Here is a 13,403-nt window from a genome sequence, read left to right as displayed (position 1 = left end):
CCACGAACACACGCTGCACGTCATCCCGCCTTCGAGGTGGACGTTGGTCGTTGCTGGATTCTAAGGATGCACACAACTGGAATAAACAATAAAGTTTCACACTTCCACGATTTCTTCCTTCTCTACTTTATAAGTGGGGTCATAATGTTTTGTGCAGCGCTGCCACCGAGGCTTGAGCAGGCTGTTCTGCGGTGGATGAGGGTGAGGGGCTGTCACCAGGGGCAGTGTTAGACCCCATGACCCTGCACAACGGAAAAGGGAAGGGAACTCTCTTGTTTCACCAGGCGAGGTGTTAAACGTGTCACAGATGAAAAGTTAAACTTCCTGGGGAGGAGTCGTTTATTTGTTTGTAGGGACAAAATGAAAAAAAAAATAGCATGACATTTCTCAAACAATATCCATTTCAAAAACTAACGGGAAAAATATCACTGCCGTGGGGAAATAAAGCATTAAAAATTTTAAATGTCTCTTAGGTGTGCTCACACACACACACACACACACACACACNAGGAGCTATAGAAGGCAAGAAATTTTATAGTCAGAAGGGAGCAGAAACAAGGTAGTAGTTATCCTAGGCAAAAAGAAAAAAAAAGAAATGTCGGTCATGGAAGGTCTCTCCCCTTAGGGGCGCCCGGCGCTCTCAGGAGATATCCAATGAGCACAGATCTCTCCATCCCTGACCAACGGAAAATTCCCCTCCTGGACAGCCAGCCTGTGATCAAGTCTCAGTTAGGCGAGGTGGCCCTTAGCATGAGTGACTCCATTTGGGGCCCGTTGTCTTGTCTTCAGTGGTAATACTCAGAACACGCAAGGCAGTTGTCTGAGCGTCCCTCTGGTCTGTGCCAAATTAAACCGCCCGCCCGGGAGGCACCAGCACCGACAAACACAGCTGAAGAGCTTGCACTGCCATGGGAGAGAGGCCAGTGAGTCTGCAACACAGTCGGGGGAGACCTGGATCCGACATCTGCCCATTTGAAACCTAACCAAGCCAAATGGGTGAATCATAAATTCTAACAGTGGATTAAAAAATGCCATAAGTTGTTCTCTGAACACTAACCATCTGTACAGTCACTATTAATTCCTGCTAAGTTCTGGGGACGACGTCAGGACAGAGCTGGGTGAGACGATGAGCAGAGGCGTGTAACAGGAGACTGTCCCCCCCACCCCCCGCCTCCGGGGAACCACAGACACCACGAACACACGCTGCCCGTCATCCCGCCTTCGAGGTGGACGTTGGTCGCTGCTGGATTCTAAGGATGCACACAACTGGAATAAACAATAAAGTTTCATACTTCCACGATTTCTTCCTTCTCTACTTTATAAGTGGGGTCATAATGTTTTGTGCAGCGCTGCCACCGAGGCTTGAGCAGGCTGTTCTGCGGTGGATGAGGGTGAGGGGCTGTCACCAGGGGCAGTGTTAGACCCCATGCCCCTGCACAATGGAAAAGGGAAGGGAACTCTCTTGTTTCACCAGGCGAGGTGTTAAATGTGTCACAGATGAAAAGTTAAACTTCCTGAGGAGGAGTCGTTTATTTGTTTGTAGGGACAAAATGAAAAAAAAAAATAGCATGACATTTCTCAAACAATATCCATTTCAAAAACTAATGGGAAAAATATCACTGCCGTGGGGAAATAAAGCATTAAAAATTTTAAATGTCTCTTAGGTGTGCTCACACACACACACACACACACACACACATACCTCTTTCTGGGCCAGAATATATATAAAGATACTAGAAGAAAATCTCTTTATTTTAGGTTTTGTTCCATGGAATTTTAATTTTGGCATTAAATCTCAGATCCAAAATGGTCAGATCAAGTTATTAAGATCATCACTGTTCCGCCCTGGCTGGTGTAGCTCAGTGGATTGAGCATGGGCCTGGGAACCAGGCGATCGCGGTTCGATTCCCAGTCAGGGCACATGCCTGGGTTGCAGGCCAGTTCCCAGTAGGGGCAAGTTCCCAGCAGGGGATGCATGAGAAGCAACCACACATTAATGTTTCTCTTCCTCTCTCCTTCCCTTCCCCTCTAAAGATAAATAAATAACATATTTAAAAAAAATGATCATCACTGTTCCCTCGGGCCCTCCACATTGTCGAGATCTATAATCTATAAACCAACAACGTAAACCATGTACCTCTCAGAAAATCACTGGGAGTTGAGCCTATTTGCTCCGCTACTATCACAAAGCCATCTCCGCTGTCCCTGCTCCCCCTCCCCCGCCCCAGGAGAAGCCTAGTGTGTTACCAAGGGAACCAGTTTCAAATTGGACAGATTCAGGTTCAACTAACAGTTTCAAAACATGAGGTGTGTGGAGTTACAAATTGGCTTCATTGTAGCCTGCCTCACGGGATGATTACAATGACAAAGAGAGATGACAGGTGTGAAGGAGACCGGCACTTAGTCATTTCCTCTCCACTAAACACTGACGATCAATAGTGTTTCCAAAAATGGGGCAATTTTGGAAGTAAAAACCCAAGCAACTTCTCAGAAGGAAATTAGGTAGGATCACTAAATATTTGGACCCACGGCCCTTGAAGTGCAGGGGTCCCCCATCTAGGTGTTAGTTACGTGCGCACACGCCAACACGCACAGGCACGTGCGGGATCTTGCCTAACAGGGTAACACGACTGGGCTCACAGGGGTGCTGCGCTTCATCTCACACGTGCAGCAGTACAGGACCCGTGCAACCCCGTGGCTCCTTTTGAGGAGCGACTTCCAACTGCTCAGTGTGCTTAAAGCGTTTGCCCACTTGGAACCCAAGTGCCCTGCACACCTCTCGGAGCTGGTAGATGGAACAGGCACTGCCTCCCCACCGTTGCCTTTCCGGGCGTAGCTGACGAATGAGATCCACGCATTTCGATGTATTCATTTCAGGGCAGTTCGATGTACTTTTTAAATCTCCCTTCTGGCTTCTCTGACACAGTAATTATTCAGAAGTGTTAGTTTTGGTTAGTGGCCCAGTGTACACTGTCTTCAGGGGCAGAGTGCTTGGGGAGGTGCCCTCTGCTCTCATCCCCCGGGGGGTGCATCTGGACACCGGGCCATGCCCCTCAGCTACGTTCTTCTTGTCCAGTTTGCACCCTCGCTGATTCTCTGTCCAGCAGCCCATCGGAGGCTGAGAGCAGGTTTCTGAAGGGTTCAACTACCATCATCAATTTACTTATTCTCTTGAGTTTATCAGTGAATCAATGTGCACTTGAGTGCACATTGCTCGCCGCTCTGGAGTTTGATGCACATATGTTCATAACCAGTACATCTTCCTTGGGGACCGTTTTATTGTCATGCACCCTCTCTCCTTGCTTCTCGAAACTTTCTCTACGCTTCAATCTACTTTATCAGACATTAATACACCCTCTAGTGCTTTTACTTTATTCATTTTTGCATGCTTTATTCATTTATTGTTTTTCTTTTCTGTTTTTTAAAGACTATTTATTTATTTTCTAGAGAGAGGAAGGGAGGGAGAAAGAAAGGGAGAGAAACATCAATGTGTGGTTGCCTGTCACTTGTCCCCCACTGGGGATCTGGCCAACAACCCAGACATGTGCCCTGACTGGGAATCAAACTGGTGACCCTTTGGTTCCAAGGCTGGTGCACAACCCACTGAGCCACACCAGCCAGGGCTTTCTTTTTTCTACTTTCAATCTTTTTGATCTACCTATGCCATTAAATTGACTTTAGTTTCCTGTATAATGCAGAAATTTGGATGAAATTTGGTCTACTTTCCTTTCTTTTTTTTAGGAGGCTGACATTTTTTTTAAATTATTGTTCAAGTACAGTTTTCTGTCTTATATTCTCAGCCCTGCCCGCTCCCCCTGTGCTCCCCACCTCCCTTCCATTTCCACCCCCCACCTTAGTTATTGTCCATGTGTCCTTTATACTTGCTCCTGTGAATCCTTCCCCTTTTCCCCTGAAATTCCCTCCCCTCTGGTCCCTGTCAGCCTGTTTTGTATTTCAGTGTCTTTGGTCATATTTTGCTTGCCTGTTTGTTTTGTTGTTCAGGTATGGGACGCTTCACAAATTTGCGTGTCATCCTTGCGCAGGGGCCACGCTAATCTCTGTATCACTCTAATTTTAGCGTACGTGCTGCCAAAGGGAGCACCATCCTTGTCTACTTTTCAATGGCAGTCTTTTAACTGGCACGTTACCAAAAAGTAAGATAATTATTAATATGCTATTTCTTAAGTCTGCCGTTTTACTATTTATTTCCTGTGTGTCCTCTGGTTCTTGTTTCTCTCTATTCTTTCCTTCCCGTGGATTACTTCACATTACGCAAGACTTCATCTCGGTGTTTTTGATGTATTTCTCTGTGTACATTTTAATGGTTTGTCTGAGTATTACATTACGTAAATGTGGCTTATCATAGCTTCCCGGTGTCAACATCCTACTACTCTGAGTTAAGCATGAAATCTGCACCCCCGTAGGTTTCTCTATCATCCCACTTTTAAATATTATTGCCTTGAGTGTGACATGTTGTTAATGGCTTTGTTTCAGCCACTTGTATTATTTATAAATTGATGAGTTAAAAGATGATCTATTGATTGCATCCATGTTTCTGACTGTTGTGTTGTTCTTTCTTAATGCTCCACGAATTTTTTTAAACCATTCTATTTTTTTAAAAAAAACTTCTGCCACTAGTCTTTAAGGGTAGGTCTACTGACAACACATTTCTTCTTCATCCGATAGTGTTTTATGTACCATTTATTCTTGAAGGGTTGTTTTGCAAGATATGGAATTTCTGGCAAACAATTCTTTCATCATTTAAAATGTGCATCTCCCCTTTCTGGCCACTGCGGGTCTAGCCGAGACTTATGCTGTCATTGAAATTGTTCTTCCTCCGAAGGAAGTTCATCTCTTCTCTCAGACGGCCTTCCAGATTTTCACTTTGGATTTAGTTTTCACGGGTTTAATAACGAGGTTTCTTGGTGTGGATTTTTTTTTTTTGGTTTAATACTCTTTGAAGCTCGCTGAGCTTCTGTAATCCCTAGGTTTAAATCTTTTGTCATTCTGGGAAGTTCTTAGCCGTTATTTCTTCAGATTCTCCTTCAGCTCCACCCTTTAACGTCCCTCCTTCTGAGACCGCAGTACTGAGGATGAATACTTTGGTATTTTTGCACAGATCTCTGTATTCTTTCCTATTGGTGGATTACCTAATATTATGCAAGATTTCATGTTTCATGCAAGGTTTCCTGTTTGATGTGTGTGCAATCTATAATGCAATATCTGTTTTGCATAATATACAGCTCTGTTTATGTATCTTAACTCTACATTCTCCCACTTGTTCAGACTGGGCAAATCCTTTGCTCTGTCTTTAAGCTCACTGATTCTATCTCCTGCCATTTCCTCTCATACTGAGCTTATCTTATAAGATTATTAATTTGTTGTTGTAATTTTCAGTTTCCCAATTTCTATTTGTTTTTCCTCATAACTGCTATTTCTCTGTTGATTATCTAATTATTTTCAAGAGAAGCAAATTTGGGACATTTTGACCATTTTTTCAAACATCTGTTGCCTTTCTCCTGTGAGAACTCAAATTACAAATATATTTTACTTTTTGTATTATACTGCAGTTTAATAATATTTTGTGATTTTTTAAATTTTCTTTACACTCTGCATTTTATTTGGGGTGGTTTCTATTGCTATGTCTTCAAGCTAACTCATCTTGAAGTTCAGTATTAACCAAAAACTAGTTGTAACTTTTTAATGTCTTTGTCTATTTCTGAGGTCATGTGGGTCATTTGCAGGTTAGGTTCAATGTATCGCTTTCTTTATCACAGTTCATGTTGCTCTGCATTTGAATAGCCCAGCAACTGTTTCATAGTTGGCAGATACTGAGAATGTTACCTTGAGGGATAGTAGTGGGGTTTTTTTGTAATTCTATAAATAGTATTGAGTTTATTTTGGACTCATTTAACTCACCTATAGTTTCGTCTTCCTGATACCTGCTTTTGAGCTTTGCTGGGGAAGCCAGGCCTGGCATTTCACCAAGGACTAGTGGTAACTGCTGTTGCAGCAACAGTCTTCTTTGCAGTTTTGTGACGTCACTGAGCGTTTTTCTCTGTCACCCGCTCAGCGGGTCCTGTTCTTGGACATGGGTCGTTCTTTCACACCTCCTCACTAGTGTGAACCCAGAGCATTGGCATATTTGTCTGTGACTTTCGGTGGCTCCTGGCCAGTTTCTGCGTGTGTCGGCCGAGGACTGGAAGGCAGCCCAGCACAGCTCTGCGAAGTGCTCCCTGGCTTTGCAGGCTTCCTCCTTCCAGTGCGCTGCCCTGTGAATTCTGCCCTCCCCATCACCAGGCCTTCTGCTCTGCCACCTCACATCACAGGGCCTGTGTGACACTGCCGGGCTCCCCGCTCTGTGAGGTGGCCTGGAAACACTCCAGGGAGCAAAGCTGGGACCACGGTGGGCTTTCTTCATTTGTTTTCTCTGTTCTCAGTGATCAGTGTCTTGTTCTGTCTGAGGTTTGGTGTCTGCACACCAGCATGTCAGGTGGCCACAGCATTGTCACTGTTACTGTTACTGTCATTTCTACTCTCTTGTTTTTATACATTGCATTCATTATTGTTTTGATGATAATAGTCTTCCTATTGTCCCATACTGTCCGGTGAAGTTTTCCACATAGACAATGATGTCATTTTGGTCAACACTGCGTCTGACAGCCATGGAGACCACCTGGGAGACCCTGTGCCATGCTGGTCACCAGTCCCTCCTCAGTGCGGTGAACTCTGAGTCAGTCCTTCGTGAGTTCTGAACAAACCTGTTACTTCAGTAAGATGTTACCTTGAGGAATTCACTTAACATGTCAGAGTCTAAACTTCACTTTTAGTTAAACCGGTAGAAGAGCCCCTGTGTTTCTGTATTACTGTGATAACAAAATAAAATATTATATACAATACATCTGGGGAGAACCCCTGATTTTTAATACATATTTAAAATCCATTGTATTATTTTACGTTTTCTCTATCTCAGAGATAAGAGTATCTTTCACTGATTACAAAGATATATGTGGGTCTTCTTGCCACTAGAGCTTTAATTGCCTCCTCATGTCGGTAATGCATTATAAAAATGGTATCTTTCGCTTACTTAAAGATAAGTTTTCAGGTACCTACACTTTATTCTTTCTCTTTGTGAATTCAGATAACTAGGTGAGTGATGAATGTGTCTGAGATCCCCAAACGTAATGTGCCATTAATCTCAGCGTCTTCTGGGTTCCTAGTGTGTTGTCGATACATCGAACTCTCGCTGCCACCTGCCCATCAGACGTATTATGTGCTTCTCAGTACTCGAGGCAGAAAACCGATATCAAGAGGCAGGGCATCAGGGTGTCTTTCACGTCTGACACAATTCTTTCTCTGCCACTTAATTCTGTTAGGAATCTCTTCTATCCCTTTGTTGGGGGCTTAATGAGTGGAAAAATCATTAATGGATCATATACAGTTCATCTATTGTTGGTTTCTTTGATTTTCAAAATAATATTGAACAAAATTCATTCCTTCAAAGCAATTTTCATAGTGGAAAATCATTACCCATTATGTCTGTACTTGGCTTTTTTTTTTTTGAATTTTTGTTTAAAGCTCCAAAGAGTGACTAGACAAAAAAGAAAAGAAGGAAGAGAGGAAGGGAGGGAGGGAGGGAGGGAGGGAGGGAGGAGAACTTCACTGGCCTCAGTTGACAAAAGTTTAACCCTCAGAGTGCTGGGCTGCATGGGCTTGCAGGGCAGCGGAGGGTTGTGGTAAAGACAACACAACAGCTGGCTCCTTATCAGATGCTTCACTGCCAACTATGAGGACGTAGCAAAGGACAAATGTCCCCTTAATGTCCCCCTTTATCCTTATCTTCCCAGCCTCAACCACACACTCTTGATAAAATTTCAAATAGACTCATAACAATAAAGCATTTGCCAAAGGGTGCTCATATACTGTGGCCTGGTGCACAGCAATTCAGGTGAGGCGAAGAGGGCCCAGACTATAGGGGCAGGCTGGCACACAGAAATGATGGAAAGCGACTGAAAAACAAGAGCCTCGTAAGACATGTTCTGTTGTTAGACCGAATTACACCTGAAAAGACACGCAGAGAACCTCAAAACTGGACAAGACGGTGTAGAACCATTTATCTCATCCTCATGGATAAAAACCCTGGAGATGGTGCAAGGGCAGCCAGAGGGGGATGTTGGGAGATGGTGGGAAGAGGATGAGCTGGGTTGGGATCCAGGGGAAGGAGAGACAGAACAGAGGCAGAGTGTTTTTATGCTTCACCCAAGAAAGGAAGCCACATCCAGCATGTCCTGACCTCCACCACAGCAGAAGAAGGCAGCCCAGGTAGCTTCATCCCTCGTCTGAATCTCAAGCGAGCCCACAGACAACCTCACAGGATCCCGAAGCCACGTGGAGGAGAAGGATGGTGCAGGAGCTCTTCCCGAAGGAGAGGGCGGTGGAGAATGTCCCTCTGGGGCTGGCGCCCCCATCAGGTGGCACTGAGCATCACAGCAGCACCAGTAGGGGCACCTGGCACCATAGCAAAGCACAGCAGCAGCAACTACCCGAGGCGAAATGCAGAATGAAAGACTTGCGTCCAAGGAACAGAGCAGTATCAGGCATCAGGACAATCGAAGGGGACCGCTGGACTTGCACCTAGAGTCCTACACGGGGAAGGGCGCTGATGCTAGAAGAAATCGTGGCTGAAATTTTTCCAAATTTTTCAAAAACTAAACCTCAGGGATAGGAAGCATGAATAAAGGAGGACACCACGTCACATTGGAATCAAATTGCTTAACACCTGTGATAAAAAGAAAATTTAAAAGCAGTCAAAGAAGGGACACTAAGCTCAGAGATGCGAAGATTAATATAAAAGTCGCCTTCTTGTCACAAACAAGACAAGTTGGAAGACAGCAGGACGGCGTTTCAAAGCATCGAAAGGAAAATAACTGTGGTGCTAGAATTCTGTACCCGTCATGGGTGTTTCGAAAAGGAAGGTGGGGCAAATATCTGTGCAGACCTGCAGGGGTTCGGATCCCGTGACCGGCTCCCTGAGCTAACGTGAACACCGCAGGCAGCCCGCCATTTCACCGCACAGAAACCTGGACTTATACAAGAGAATAAGTAACCCTGGAAAGGGTAATTACGTGGGTAAACATAACAAGGGTGCCTCTGACTTTGAAAATTCTTTTCAACTATAACCAATTATTTCAAGGGAATAACGTAGCAATGCAGTTTGAGATGTGTAACATCTATGGAACAAAAGCACACACAGCAGCGATGCAGAGTTTGGGGCAGGAGACGCAAACGCGGCACGGCGTTCTCTCGCGGTGCCCAAGGGGGTATAACACTGCCGGAGAGTGCGCTGGCGTAAGTTCAAGCTGGGGCTGTGACCCGAAAGTGACCACTGAGACTCCTCATCTCCATCTGCGGCCTCGGATAGAAGCAGGACAACAGCGTGGTGATGACCAGAGGGAAGGGGGTAGGGGAGGTCAAAGAGGAAAACGGGGGATAAATAGTGATGGAAAGGGACTTGACTTGGGGTGATGAACACACAGTACAATATACAGATGATGTATTGTAGAATTGTACACTTGAAATCTGTATTTCACCCCAATAAATTCAGTAAACATTTTTAAAAAGAGGGAGCCATCATCCCTGGGAGCAGTGGCCACTGCTCTGCCCCCCTCGGCAGGAGTCAGGTAGGACCCCTGAAATACTGCAGCCCTCCTCCGCGTGTCTTCTGGGGAGCAGTGAGACCCAACATGGGACACCCATGCTCTCAGCCTGTGCCAGCGGGCGGTGGGTGAGTCTCCCTTCGTTCTCGGCCATGCTGTCCCCAAGCTCTGTGTCTCACCTTTCCTGACACCACGTGACCCACAGGGCGCTCCAGCCCTGGACGGGACGGATCTCGGAAAGCCTCTGCGTCTGCAAACTCTACACATTCCTTCGGTCTTCCAGTTCCATATAGATCCTATCCCCATATTCTGTACTTATTTTTCCCATTAAAAAAAGAGATTCTCTCTTGATCCCATTTCCAGCTGCTGCTGCTCTATTTTTTCACTTGCCTTATAGCAAAACTCACACGCAAAGTCATCCCTCTGAGGGAAGTCCTCGATTTCTTCTCCTCCAGTTTTCCTTCAGGCAGATTCAGAGTCTTGCTTCCATCACTCCACAAATCATGTTTCCATCAGTTCATAAAATGACACTGTGTTTGTTGTCGACAATGTCAATTCTTGGCTATCACATTTGGACCAATGGGATCACTCCTTTCTCCGGTAAACATTTACTCATTCTTGACTGAAGACAGCACGTAACCGGCTTTTCTTCCCCTCTTCGTGGGGGCTCCTCCCAGCCTCTCCATCATTCTCTGCCCCTCATCTCTAGACGCCAGAAAGGTAAATGCCACCCAGGCCAGTCCTTGATTCAGCCTTGATCCCGCCTACAATCTTTCCCTTGTGACCACGTCCATCCAGATGCTAAGGCCTCCAAAACTGACACTTTTGGTTCTGACCTCGACCTTGAACTCTAGCTTCCCAAATCCTACTGCCAGACTGACTGCCCCTGTGGGAGTCTGATCAGAGTTTGAAATCTAAAATGTCCACTAATGAGCCCCTCATGTTACCTCCCAACCTCCTCTTACCCCCCATGGGTGGCAAGTCCAGGTTTACGGTTACTCAGTAGGAAACTCGACTCTGCTCTTTCCAGCATCACATCTGGGCCATCAGAAAATCTAGTTCATTCTCATTTCCAAGATGCAGCGAGCCTGCCCATTTAAGATCACCCCCTCACTTCCCTCATCCAAACCACCTTCAACTCTCTTCCTTAATTCCAGGCACCAGGCTGTCTCCCTGGTGTCAGCTCACCCTGGGCACACACTCCTTCAAAGAGAACGACAACACCCAGGTGCCAAGTTCTGGGCAAAGCTGCATTTCTATTCTCTATTCTACATTTCTAGATATGGGAGAAAAAACCCTCAATATTACATAAGCATTACATATTTGAAATCTGGCTCGTTAAAACCAAATCACAAAAAAATAAGCTGTAATGACTCTAAGATGAAAGAAAACACAATTTTCTCTGAATTGAGTTTGCCCTGGGTTAACTCTGCCTTCTTTAAGTACTCATAGCAGCTGGCACGTTGCTGCCCTGAATTATTTAATAAAATCGCCTACTTTATCAGAGACCATGTTCATTTGAACAAAAGCACTATGATTTTTTTTTGTTATTTCCCCAGTGCCTAGCAGAGAAACTGATACATAAAGCCCATAACAAATATTAGTTGAACGGAACTGTATTTAATAAATATTGCCAATCACAAAGGCAGAGAACTTGCTGCCAAGGAGCTGCTGTGCCTGTTTGAACACGTTCCAAATTACAAGCTTTCAGAAGCTTTGCAAAGTTAACTTTGCCAACCCAATTATTTTTGCAGAGACTTTTCAATATTTTTAAGGAATAGAAATTATTCCCTCTAACATACAATGAAAGCAAAAATAAGAATTTCACTTTTAAAAAGGGGGTCAGGTCAATTATATAAAGTCCAATTTAAAGCATTGACCTTCACCCTTTGCCAGAAAAGGTGTCGGCTGAAATCCCTCAAAGAAAAAGCAGGTGAGCCTTTCGAAGGTGAAAGGGGATTTTCTGGTGAAAGATATGCAAATGGACAGGCATATTTACAAGTCTAAAATAAACTTCAAAGATCCAAGATCATCCCTCATGTATATAATTCCAAGGGAAAAATAAATACCTGATGATTAAAAAAAAGAATAAAAGGAGTATGTTATTTTGGGACCTGATGCTAAGACATATTTACGAACAAAGAAAAAAACTGATTATTTTAAGATTTCAACAGCAAGAAAGGAGAACTTAGTGTGAAATATCACATCCAAGAGGAATAGCACTTTTGTAAGAAATCTTTCACTTAAGCTTCTAAAATCTTACTGAACTTGCCTTAAAATCTTCCCATGTTATTAAAACTGTGGAGAAAAGCTATCTCATCATTCCCAGAAGCTCACCTAAGGAAATAACTCCAGGCTTCGGAAATTACCAGAGAGTGATGTCGGCAAAGATGGACGAGTAAGAAACACCATCACAGTGTTTCTCCACGAAAAAAATAAGTGAGAAAAACTGTTAGAATTAGCGTGTGCTGTATTCCATAAACTAGTCAAGATCTTACACTAACCAGGAAAACCATGAATAAGAGCCCAGCAAAAGCCTGACGTCCCCAGAAACGAGGCCCGTCCTGCCCCTCATTGGGTTTAGCTGGCCTGTGCCCCGCCCGGCTGCCCGAGGGCCTGCTCCCAGGGCCACTGTCACCTGGTCCTGCTCCGCAGCTCCCGGCCACTGCCCAGGGGAGATGCACAGAAAACCTGTCAACACATATTTCAGCCAGCGGGTCAGTCATGCTGTCTGGACCCATATGGAATTGTCAGGGAAAACCACTGTACTGAAGAACTGGGAAGGCGAGCCTGGAGAATGGGGTTCTCCAGGGACTGAGAGCGTGAATGGTGCCCCTGGAGGTCTCCAGTCCCCAATGCCTGGCTGTGCGGGTGGGGCAAGAGGCAGGGGAAGCCTGCAGGGCCTTCGGGCACAGGGCTTGTTGAGCATAATTTTAACGTGGATCTTCTTGGGAGAAGTGTTAGCTTACCCATTTCCCCCATGATTTAGCTGTGTTGTTTGACTTCTACTGTGGAGTTTTAGGAGTTTTTAAATAAATGCTGGTTGCTGGGCACTCATCAGTTACATGATTTGGAAACACGGTCCCTCATTCCGTGTTGGCTTTTCACTTTCCTCATGCAACAGCTGTTTGTAAATGACAGAGTCATTGAAAACGGCCACGGTTAAAGGACTGACGAGAGTCCATTATAACACAGTTGACGAAGGAATTTGATTGTTTGTGCGACGTTTATTTCAAATAGTAACTAGAATCATGACTGATAGCATTGTGACCTATCAGATTTTTAGGAATTTTACACAATTTCTGGGACCCTCTTCCACTGATAACTTTTGTACGAACATCGTCTGAAGAAAGCTTGGCCTCACCTCTTGTGTGACAATGGAGCTGAGATACCGAAGAAGCCCACTTAGCTCAGCACCTTCCTGTGATGGGATGACAAGCCTTCCGAGATGTCCCAGGGACTCTCTGGAAAAATCCCAACTTGCTTCAGGGGTCAGAAATAATTTATTTAGAACTTAATCTGGGGGAATAAGTTCATCAGAAATATAAAAATTTCACTGGAATGACAGGTTTTTTATGAAACGATATTTAATTACCTATTTAAATGAGATGAAAATTAAAAAGTTTTCAGGCAAGCTCAGAAGATTCCATAGTTTTGAAAAAACTCAGCTCTGGTGACTGAGGAGACCAGTCCCTCGTGGAACCCAAGGCCTGAGAGAAAGGACCTGTGGGGGAAGAGGAGATTGTT

The 13,403-nt window shown here is 44.7% G+C and overlaps 1 non-coding gene across 1 annotated transcript; it reads right to left on the bottom strand.

The window, feature by feature from the left end:
- Nucleotides 1-3,998: 3,998 nt before the first annotated feature.
- LOC118983730 (U6 spliceosomal RNA) lies at nucleotides 3,999-4,102 on the bottom strand. The gene has a single exon (XR_005065786.1). It is a non-coding gene; the product is annotated as a U6 spliceosomal RNA (small nuclear RNA).
- Between the last annotated feature and the right edge of the window lie 9,301 nt (nucleotides 4,103-13,403).

Source organism: Sturnira hondurensis, unplaced genomic scaffold (assembly GCF_014824575.4).
Source record: "Sturnira hondurensis isolate 20B ecotype Veracruz unplaced genomic scaffold, ASM1482457v3 Scaffold0002840, whole genome shotgun sequence".
Taxonomy (NCBI): Eukaryota; Metazoa; Chordata; class Mammalia; order Chiroptera; family Phyllostomidae; genus Sturnira; species Sturnira hondurensis.
The sequence above is the reverse complement of the archived record's forward strand: the minus strand, read 5'-3'. Positions and strand labels throughout refer to the sequence as shown.